The sequence below is a fragment of the Acipenser ruthenus genome, chromosome 11 (genome assembly GCF_902713425.1).
Source record: "Acipenser ruthenus chromosome 11, fAciRut3.2 maternal haplotype, whole genome shotgun sequence".
Lineage (NCBI taxonomy): Eukaryota > Metazoa > Chordata > Actinopteri > Acipenseriformes > Acipenseridae > Acipenser > Acipenser ruthenus.
Window position 1 is genome coordinate 38,172,469 of NC_081199.1, and position 12,373 is coordinate 38,184,841.

Genomic DNA, 12,373 nt, shown 5'->3' on the forward strand with positions numbered 1-12,373 from the left:
AGGGGGATAACACAACATAAAGTAGGTTTTGAAATGTTTCTGTGAGGGTGCTGTGTAACAGCAGTGTGCCCCGGACTGGATGGTTTGACAGTTAATTCCAGGGTCAGTCGGAAGTCGGCCATCCAGAAAGGGGGCGGAGTCAAAATACCACAAGTCATCGCCTTAATGCGGTAGGCAATGTGTCAGTCATGGATTGGAGGACACGTGATTGCACTCGCTACCGAAGGGGGCGTGACTGAAGGTGTATCAGGGGATGTGGTCACGCAATCTGTTCCTTTGTTATGGTTACGGAAAGACCTGTAAAGGACGTATGAGAGCGATTTAACCATGAATGTTTTTCGTGTTTTTGTCTGTCTATTAATAATTGTATTTGTCATTGTTAGATGGCTAAACTATCCGGGAGCTGTTGCTGAAAGCCAGCACCAACCCCGGACTGTGGGTTTTAACTGTGCCAGACACATCGTTGTGTAGGGCCAGTTACTATTATTTGCAGCACAAATAAAGAGCTGTTTTTCACCGTGAACTGTGTTGTGTTTGTTATTACTGAGCACTGCAAACCACTTTGCCACAGTCAGTCACTGGTTTTAAAAATGATTAGGCTGTTTGGACCATGACACCAATCTGGAAAACATAATCTCACCTTATTTCACCATCAAAAGCCAGAAGCACGGTTACAGTCAATTCCTGTTTTTCAATTCCAACTCCATTTCCAATTCCTTTTTAAAATCAATTCCCAATTCCATCACCTCGTTAATCAAACTTGCAATAGCAGTATTCTGTTAAAATGAGCTTCTCACAGTGGCAACAAATTACTTAAATTTAAGTCACTGCTAGTCAATTTAAATGGCTTCAAATGAAAGCAGTTGAGCAATCACAATTATTATGTCTCTAAAATATCGATTCCAAGACTATACAGTATGCACAATATGTCTATACAGTATGCACAATATGTCTATACAGTATGCACAATATCATTCACCCTCTCCCTTGCAGAATCTCCAGCATTTCTTGCGTCCACTCCATTAGTTGAGACTGAGTTTGGCTACAGTAGCACACACAGTATTTCCTACCGTTATAATCTTGGAGTGGTGCTGATGGAAATAATCAAATTGCTTTTTGTCCAGGTGGCATGGAAAATAAATCATAATGTAGAACATACTGTACTTTTTTTTTTTTTTTTTTCAAGAGATCATGGGTTGTGTTACAGAGTGTGGTCGCTGAAATAAGACATCTTATTTCATCTCCAGTGCCCTCCCCACTTGAGTATTCTGAACATGCTAAAACATTTGGAAGACCAGATGACATTTAACATTTATGGAGAAAACAGACATAAAGAGCTTTAATTTCACTTGTCAGCTCAGACTTTTTAACAACCTCTTGGCAAGGCCACGGACCTACATACTGTATGCATTACAATCCTGGATCATCACCCGAACGAGTGGAAGCACACACACCGTGCAGCTGGGAAAACAGCTTGATGGTCGAGTAGTGATTTTTCACTATTTACAGTAAGTCACAATTTACACTACAAGACAAATAGGATTTGAAGTTAACTTTTTTTGAACATTTATTTGTGTGAACAGCAACACAGTGAAGTAGGCTTAAATTGAGCAGCGTCCTTTATTTTCTTTACTGCAGCAAAAACTAAAAGAAAACACAATATTGTAGTATTGTTGTGTTGTTCAGAAAGTGCAAATTTGGAAAAGCATAGACTTACTCCACCCTAGATATGCAGATTTGCATACACTATTTCAAACCTTGTCTGTCTTAAGGGTCTTACTTGTAAGTGAAAAGCTATTCTTGTAATGGGAAAGCCAACCTTTACTTATAAAAACACTTTGATATTGCATTGTGCCACTGTTGAAGGCTGCAGGTTTACTACTAGTTGAGGGGACGCTTCACATTGTGCTGCAGTAAATGACCACTCTCCACTAGACCAGCATTTCATAAATGCAGCTACTGTATGAAGACATTTGATTTTACGGGTTTTGAGTGCTGTAAAATGACCTGTGAACTAAATTAACCAAGGAAAGGTGTTCCAGACAGAAATATACTTCTTTGCTTTTCAGTTAAAACCGATATCACTGATTATCCACCTTTACTGTAGAGGTAACATTATTTATATTGCACTGAACCAGACATCAACCATTAGCATAACTGTAGTTCTTTTATATAAAAAAATGTTAAAATCCTCACACCGCTGTTTTGAGCAACACACCAACTTGTATTCAGAAAACTACCCCACAGAGATGTCAAATCTTTGTTTTCACCTAATTGCAAAATATTATGTTGTACATTATTATAGACCTACAATGGATTTGCCCCTTCCTGTCCCAGTGAAGGAAAGGGAATTCTGGAATTTTATTTTATGTAAGTCTATTGTGTAGAAGACCTATATTTTAGTACATTCAGTTTCCAGAATGGGAGTGTGCAAAATGTTCCTTGAAGTTAGCTTCTCTAACACACACATTTAAGTTAAAATATAAAATTAATATGAATGGTCAAGTTACAAACATCTGTATTATCTTGTCTTTTGTTCTTTATCCATGCAGCAAAATATTGATCAGATGTAATTTCCAAATAGATTGCTTCACTTTGAAAGGAGCACAAACATCCTTGAAACACTTACAAAATGATTGCTTTTTATTGATCCAAGAATCAGACTATCCAAGAATAGGCATCACTATATTGGAAATTGTACAAGGATTCCAAAAAATCTAAACACATTTGGAAAGCAAACAAGTTAAGCCTTAATTAGTTTTTAACCTTTGACCTTGGGCTGAAACCCCAAAAATAAAAATCTGAATTTACATAGATAGATCTGAGTTTTCCTACTGTAATTGGGCTAGATGCATGATCTCCTACACTGTCTTAATTTATTAAAGTGCAGGACTAGACAGATTGTATATGCACGAGGTTCCTGACTGACAGTGCTGAAGAATTCTATTGTGCTACAGTACGCGCCTGTGGTTTGGTCACTGCTTCCTTTCTATCATGAACATGCAGTTCCTCCAAGGAGATGCTGTTTACAGAAGGCCATACACCAGTATGCCTGCCTACAGTACCTGCTAATATCTCTGCTGTAAGACAAATACATGACCATACATTTCATTCCAGTAACAAACAATGAATCATGTGGTATTTTGCTATGACAGCACTTTTGTAGAAGTATTACATACTGTTATTAAGCTAACATTTGACAACCAGATAAACTGATGTTATACTATAGTGTGACCTAATAATTCATAAATAATGATGTATCTATAGTATTTTTTTTTTCTTTTGGCTATGTTTTATTATACACCCACACACCTTTGTTTTCCTATTGAGACACATTGTGAGCTCAGAAAATCAAGAAAATTAAAATGCACTTTTCATGATGTTTCTGGGTATGCAGCCATGTTTTTTTTATTATTTTTTTTTAATTGTTTTTAATTAAGGTCAAGTTTTATTATGAGCTCTATGTTTTCATAAATGCACCTTTTGCCCAATAAACTAGGCTCTAGAGAACGACATGACTCTGCTTATAAATCTATCTTAGCTACTGTAGCATGAACTCTATTAACCCGACAATTGCACTCAGCAAAAGCGTTTGGAGGTGTAATGCAATAAAGCCACCTTCACAGTGAATACTCTACTTACGGTATGAAATCAGACCAGCATTTTCCTTCTGGTAAATGGCCATTTTAACTTTAGTTTATGGCTCAGTTCTCTAAGCAAAATGAAATGTGTAAAAGTACTCAACAAATCTGGTCAAAACATAAGGAATGTGTTTAGGAGCCGAGTACCAGTGCCGTTTCCATTGATCAGTACTGCAGTGCAGTTAACAGCTCATATTTAAACTAAAAGTATAGCTCTTCCATATGTTACTATTTCAGCATGCTGTATCCCTACTACTGTAAGCAAACTACAAGAGAGTGTTTATACCAAAGAAATCCATACTGTACCCCATCAGTTGCTACAATACAGTACATGATGTTAATTGAATATAGAGTTTTAAATAGCAGTAATTTCAATATCCCTTCCTGCTTAAGCTGGGATAAGGTTAGGCTTGGGTTATTACTGTGTAACAAGCAGAGTTTTATTGTGAACTCATGAACTGTCCTATCCTTGGAATGCTATTTACTCCTCTGTATCACAGCATTTCAGAAGCACTTTGTCAGGGCACATGTGGCTCAACTGTTGGAGCCTTGCTTGGCCCATTACAGTACAGATCTGTTATTTTTACTTGGAATCACATTTGCTAAATAGCATTGGCTAGATTACCAGAAACACAGACTTTCATTTTTTCCCTAAAATATTTATACAGCATGTCCTAACAAGCACTTTTTGACTAATGTTAAAACACAACGTAACAGCAACTGCACAGTATTTCTATGTTTGTTTTTAGAGTTTCAAGCACTATAGTATTTAACACAGGCATGTCAGCTAAACATAAATGGTTAGGCTCTTTTAAATCACTGAAAGACTTCCTGTTTTGCTGCTTTGGAGAGCACCCATTAGCCTCCCTGCACCAATCCCTCCATCATCTCTCTCAGTGCCCATTGATGCGGCCAAACAATTTCTTGCCAGCCCAACATGCCACTGGAGTGAAACTCCTTTCAAACAGACTTATACTCCCTTTATGCTGTATATCAGGGGCCTGAAAGGGTTCTTTATACATTACAAAGTGGAAAAAGCAGTGTGTAATTATATTACCATATCAAGAATTAAACCATCATTGACAAGTGCACACATTATATTTGTCAACAGGGATGTTTAAACCTTTATGGTTCCTTACCACACAAAGCAACAAATACTGTATTCCTTCGAATTTAAGATGCCGCCCAAATTTACCACCCTCAATTTGAGGAAAAAATTAAACATCATATAAATATGCATTTATAAAGATACAACTTAATTTACGCTGTCGTATCGTATAAAACTGACATGAAACAGTGTTGTAGATTAACCACTGAGCTTGTTTATTGTGCTACGCACTGTATAATACTTACGATGGCGTCTCTGTCGTACACACACCCCTCACTCGCTTACGGCATCACGCATCCTGGCAACAGCAAGCACGACAAGACACTCCACTACATCAGGCAACATGTAACCCAGCAACCACACCAGCACTGACCATGCTGCAAACACAAGAGTCAGAATGGTATGTACCATGCCAACAGAACAAAACATAGGCATATGGAGATTACTCGCACCTGTTTTTCTCCCAATTTGTGAACTGTGGTATTGCTTGGCATGTCAAAAAACACAAGGGTCTGAAGAGCATTTCCAAGCTGTCCAAACTGGTACTGTTTGTTAGAAACGCTGAAATTGTAAAAGCTTCGCTTGGAATTCCTCACGAAGCTAATGACGCTTCTTTGAAAATGGCTGCCTGTATGTCATGGATGATTCGAGATCGGGCAGTAATGTTTTGGTTCGTCTTTTCTCAGCAGTAAGTCACGTTGCTGCTTGTGTACTTGGGCATCACTATACTGTACTAGAATTTAAGATGCAGGCTATTTCTGAGTAGCAAAAAATTGTTCAAAAAGTGAGTTTTAAATTCAGAATATGGTAGTAAACTCTAATATTGAAGTGATCCAGCCATTTGAAATGACTTTGTACCCGGTGGCTTGTTTTTTGATGGAAATGATGACACATTCAAATTAGCTATACTGCTTCCTTATTATTATTTAGTTTATTAAAATATAGTAGGAATATAGGGAGCTATGCAAGATACAAGATTATTTTCATCTCACTCAAGGCCAGAGCGACCGATAGATGCTTTGAAATCTTGGTGGGGTGTAAAATCTACAGCAACTGTGACAATATTCCATTCAACTGTCACTGGAAACAATCAAAGATAATTAGCTTGGAAACCCAACCATTGGGAAAATTGGCAAGTCAACCATTCTACTGTAGAATAATAAAACTTATGAAATTCCAGAACACATGACTAAACTTATTCAACACATAGGCTATGGGTGACGTGGTCTATATTTCAAACTGTACCTTTTTTGGAATATTTTTACTTTATTTGTACGTGGAAAAATTAGAAGTTCAAATTTCAAAAGGTTTGCTTGTATTTATAGCTTAATAATCATTGACAAAATACAGTGCATGGCTGAGCACAATATGTGTTATTCTTAGTACTTTATTAATTTCTTAGTATTTTACTAAATCACTAAAATAACACAGTAAGTGTACTGTGATGATGAAAGCATAAGACTTTATGTTGAATTAAGGGTGGACATGAAAGTCATTTACATTAAGCCCCAACCTTTAGTGTACCATATCGATACATTTTATAGCACATGATGTTACTGGAACTCAGTTCAAATGCAATCTGTTGTTCCAGTCACATGGATTTGGGATGTTTTTCACACTTCCAAAGCTACATTTTTATTTATTTTTTTAATTTGGGATTCAAATGAAATTTTCCTTAAAAATACAAACAAGGTATGCGACAAACTTAGATTATGATGATCTACAAGCGGGACTGTAGCAATTCATCTATCCACACAGTTTAGATCAACTGAATAGTCCAGTTTTAGATTTATAATAAGATAATAATAATATCTTAATTTTTACTCAGAGAAACTTACAATAGGACATCAATTTAAGGAGTGACTTGCTCAGGGTCACACAGTGAGTCAGTCAGTAGGATTTGAACCGGTGGCCATCAGTGGCAAAGGTGGGATTTGAATCGGTGACCTTCTGGTTACAAGCCCTGGACTTTAACCACTGGACCACACAGTAATTTAGCAAAAACATTGAACATTCAAACAGAGGCATTGTACAGTACCTATCAATCCTAAACTGTTGACCACTTCACTCCATGTTTGTCCAGTAGCAGTTCATTTGAGTTTGTATAAGGTAGGCATGAGAAGTATTCTAAACTTCACAACTATGCAAACATTGGTCTGGATAAACTATTTCACCATGAGGGATTAGGCCAAAGGACTGTGCATCCATTCATACCTTCAGAGAGTTACTCCAGGACAAGGATCTGCTTGACTACTTAGCTCAACTCAACAGCATCCTTGATATTGGATTTGTATGGTTGCTTTTTATCAACAAGGTAAACCATATCTACACCGACTCACTGGCCTGTACTGCAGGATAAACACTTGCTTATGTATTAAAATTTCATTATAACAGTGACGTTGGTTAATTCTTAAGTCCCTAATTAGGGCCTGGCCTGCACAGCACACCAGTTTTTGCTGGGGAAGGGACAACAGCTGTTTAGAGTCTGCTGGTTGTGCAGGTCATTTCCTTCACATTTGTATGTGAAAAGAGTTCTGGGGTCTCCTCCCGTTTATGACATAAATCTTAAATATACTCCATTACATTCTAGATATTATTATTAAACTGAGGATTCTGGTTAATTGTTAAATACCATAACCTGAAATAACATGCTGGTCAATAAATCCATAAAATATGTTCGCTAGCAATGCAAGATTAGACATATACTGTATCCCCTTCCTTCTCTTACAGAATATAACTTACATTTTACTATCATAGAATTTTATTAAAGTAGTGATTGGGTCTATTTGGCACTTCCCATTTTGCTGTTCCCCAAACATAACTCCAATTAGCGGTAAATGTAAATAACAATACAATATTTTCTGCTGACACACAGTGAACATTTTGTTGGAAAAATTGCAGCTGGTGCTTAAATACAAATATATATATATATATATATATATATATATATATATATATATATATATATATATATATATTCTGTTACTCGTTTCAACAGATCGTGATAAAGTTAAAATAAGTAACGATAGTGGGTAGCTAATCTTACAGTAAGCAAATTCAGAGAATTGGGATAATGCTTACCGAACGCTGAACCTAATACCTGGTAATTGAACATGCAAACCATGCGGAAATAAAATTAAAAGCTCACTTGTTGCTACAATATAAACACAAAGTTCCAGAACGAAAAACTTAAAATATGGCGTTGTTTGCAGCTTCGGCGTAGGGACTACCCAGAGGAACTAGTGCCCAAAACAAAATCACCAGCAACCCACGTTGAATATACAAATTGTAACAACATGGTATTTTTATATGTAAGTATTTTCACAAAATGAATTGGTTCAAGCTCAAACGTCGTGCGGCTTTTTCCCCTCGAGTTAGCGTTCCCATCGATTTGTTTTATTCGTCGAACCACACAGTTCATTTGACATTGACGTTAATAAATACCAGCAAAATACGCAGGTGAAGTATCTCAGACACTACGTCCGGTGTTGAAACTGTACAGTGATGATAACAGAACAACCCCGTACAGCTTCAACATTCAACATAAATCAGTATTTATATTTTAATTAGAAAATGTGTCAAAATACGGATTCAGGTAAAAGAGGCACATCAACCCCTGTCCATATATGATATATCCTGCTCGTACATTAACATGATGTAGCCACTACACAGGCTGGCAGTACTGTTCGGGTGCGCGCAGAGAACGCTGCGTCTCTGTTAATTACACCGACAAAAACCGTACTTAATAAACCCCAATAATGGAAAAACGGGCTTACCTTTTTGAGGTTAATTTTAAATCAAAAGTTGTAATCCACGCTACTAAAAGGTGTTGATTACGGAGAGAAATATCGTGAATGAACTTGTATGGCTTCCGTTAATGAGACAGGACGACTGCTTCTCTGCATTAACCAAACAGCCACTGAAAGAGAATGAAGTCATTCAGGGACTGTCTCTGTTTTCTCACTTGTCATACAAACGAAAGGATAACAAAGAAACATACGTGTCTTCCAGCTTGAAGCTACGGCAGAACCATAGCAAAGTGTACTAGTAAAGCACAGGCACACCTGGTGAAAATAAAACGTACATGTTTTAAGCATAGCAAAAGCACGACAGCTTATTGTGTCTTACAGTGTCCATAGGGGATATGTATTTTAAATGTTATTTTGGCTAAAACTGATCCTGAATGCACATGGGGGCTGGTCATGATTATAAATATTTCCTAAATATGAATTAATTAATTATACTGGACAGCAGTGTGCAGTAGTGGCTCTGGACTCTTGACCGGAGGGTCGTGGGTTCAATCCCAGGTGGGGGACACTGCTGTTGTACCCTTGAGCAAGGTACTTTACCTAGATTGCTCCAGTGAAAAACCCAACTGAATAAATGGGTAATTGTATGTAAAAATAATGTGATATCTTGTAACAATTGTAAGTCTGCTAAGAAATAAGTAATAATTAATATAAACATTCACAATATTTTACTTTAAAAAAAAAACACCGTAATGTAAACTGCAGACATAAGATAATTATGCCATTAATGCATCAACATATACTTATTGAGCAATAATGTAAAATTTAAATATTAAACTTGGACAAACGATCCAGATAACAAAATTATATATATATATATATATATATATATATATATATATATATATATATATATATATATATATATATATATAATTTCAGTTGGAGTAATGTGGGTTGAGTGCCATCTACTGGCAATAGGGAGTTTTCTTTTTTATATTCTGTTTCAAAAGAAAATACATTTCCTGGAGAGAATGAAACTGTAGTTTGTCAGTATTAGGTTTGCGACCTTTCAGTGTTTTGAATCAATGACAAATGCTGATATTACGATTAAAGATAAACATTTGCCACCCACTGTAACTGAATTTAACAGCAACGGCTTTTTATCTTTGTATTGTGCACAATAATCCTCTCCAAAATATTGATTTCAATGTATTGCGTTTGCACTTTCTGTCACTGACACTCACAAACTCTGTCAAAACCAAACGGTAAGACATGGGTCAAATATAATTGGTAAAAAACTGACACATAATCTGAGTAATATTGTTAACCTTCTTAATCTCTTCTAGCTCTGTCAGAACACATCTGAGGGTTATCTAAACTCAGAAGGTCCAAAATCAGCACAGAACATGACTTGATGTAACCTTTGACCCCTAACAACAGCACATGATTATATTACTTATAACTGTGACGTATTAAACAAAACACAGGCCTTGCTGAATGCATTGATACCACTTTTGTGTTAATTCAGTGTGTTATTGTCATTTTGTAATACAACCTCCGTATAATTTTTAAAATATTAATTTCAGGTGGTTACATGGAATATGGTCTGTATTTTTTTTTATTTTTCCACATTGCCAATGACGTACCCAACCTAGATGGATGTGTTAGGACCTAGTCTATCCCAAAAACACCAAAAGATTAATCTCTACCGGGGGTTGAGGTTCATCACCAGGTTTGGTGCTCAGATGATAGTCTAAATGTATTTCCTCATAACGTGGTTATAGACGCGCGTGTACTCGGTTTGCGCACGTTCACTCAGCGCGTGCTAAGGACTGGCGCGTGTGTACCCGTGATGTTTGAGTCCAGCTGCAGTAGTACAATTCGTGGAACAAGTTTAAAAGTATGCTATTTTATGCTAAACTGAAAACCTGAAAAACTGTTAATATACTAAAGGAAAAGCAGTACGATTTATTAATACACCACATTGAGCCTATTTTAACGCTCGGGAATCAGACAATGCAATGTCATGAAGGTCTGTAAACAACCTGAGGCTTCTGTATAGTATTCCACCTATTGTATTGGTGCTCTTGGCCTCGCTACCTGTTACAGTTGCAAATGCAGAAAGATGTTTCAGTGTTAAAATGCTGCACAGCGTCTGGACTTTCATTGAAATGGCGAGTGTAATGCTATTTATTTATATAACCATATCAACACGCACACACACACACACACACACACGCACACACACACACACACATATATATTGTTTAATGTGCCCCCCTAATAGCGGTCACATTTCTATTCCTGCGCACGCCCCTATATTGCATTAATTCCCTTAATGCCTCAAATCAGTCTGATAATTGTATATTTGTATTTATAAACATTAGCTGTATTTCGATCGACCGCCATGCTATAAGAAAAAAATATATTTCTCCCGGTGAACACTCTCGAGCTTAAAGTATTTCCCCATTCGCAGACGACGTATAATGTGGGAATTAAATATTATTTAACACTTTAAAATGACTTATAATCATAATGATGACGTCAGCCGATGGCATTCCCACGGGAACTGATAACTCTCAGCGTTTTGACATTGGGGATTATTACTAAACCAAAAATATGCTTATTTTGTAAACCTACAATTTTATATATAAAATTATATATAACACAGATACACAACTTTGTGATTTTGACCTTTTTGATTATGTAATTACATTTATTTATATATATTTTTTCATGTTTATAATATTATATTAATGCTGTGTATAGCTTCTGATAGAAAACATTGATTATTCAATTTTATTATTACAGACAGTTTAGTGTTTTTATCACGTGGGATTGTTATATACGACACATTAAAACATGTATGCAAGAGAAAATCAACCACTAAGGGAGACTTCTGATCAGACAACAAAGTAAACCAGAAAAAAAAGTTCATATTTACACGTACAATCCTGAGAATTCAAGACGTCAGGGCCAATATACAGTAATGAGTAAAACGTGTTCTTTAAGTTACAGCTTTCCATTACACAGCAAGGTTTACTTGTTTAAAAAGTTCAAAAAGCTTACACTTGTGATAGACACCAAACTTAATGGTATTTTATTAAATCGCAGTACATATATCCAATTATTACAGAACAGTTTCGAGAAGACATTTTGTAACACTGTATGTATTGTATGAACCCAAAGATTAGAAATGCTTCACAAGATAAGGCTATTCGGCCCAGAGAGGCTCACCTTTTGCTAGCACATCCTTTGTTTACCTTACAGACCATAATATTCCACAGGTAAGAACTTTTTTTAAGTTCCTTGTGCTTCAAATGCTGCTACCTGGTAACCTATTCCATGCATTTACCTGTGTACAGATAGTCATCTGGAGTACTAATCAACATTACTGCTGAGTGTCAAAAGGGGATGCTCCCATGGTGTTCACAGTCACGTGTACAAGCAGCACTGTTCTACAGTAGTTCTTAGTGGGGGTCTAGATGTACGGGAACACATCAGTCAAGGTGGATGCAAATAGTGGTGGGTCCCTTGCTAAATAAGTCCTTGCTTTTTTATTCTGTTTTTGTTTTGTTTTGACTTTAGGTTGAGTACTTTGATAGGCATCAGGACTGGTGTTCTGACGTTAACAGTGTAACAGTGACGATAGACTGAACGAGCGCTTCGACAATGGAACAAATTGGAGCAACACTACCATTGCATTGGAGGTCATGATTGTGAAGCAGAAATTATCTTACTTCGGCCACATGAGGAGAAACGAGGGGTTGGAGAAAACAATCCTGTTAGGAATCAGTGAAGGCAGGATAAGGAGAGGCAGACGGTTGATGAGATTGTTGGACGAAATCGAAAGCATAACAGGACTCTCTATC

General features: G+C 36.6%; 1 protein-coding gene across 2 annotated transcripts in view; it reads right to left on the minus strand.

The window, feature by feature from the left end:
• Window positions 1-8,713, minus strand: part of LOC117426936 (alpha-1,6-mannosylglycoprotein 6-beta-N-acetylglucosaminyltransferase A-like) — an 84,488-nt gene extending 75,775 nt beyond the window's left edge. Inside the window, exons 1-2 of one of the 2 annotated variants that reach the window (XM_034925538.2) lie at window positions 8,526-8,713; window positions 4,995-5,126 (exon numbers count right to left, since the gene is read on the minus strand). The gene's annotated coding sequence lies outside the window, so the exon portion shown is untranslated. The remainder of the gene's footprint in view (window positions 1-4,994; window positions 5,127-8,525) is intronic. The other variant, XM_034045188.3, reaches the window with a different exon arrangement.
• Between the last annotated feature and the right edge of the window lie 3,660 nt (window positions 8,714-12,373).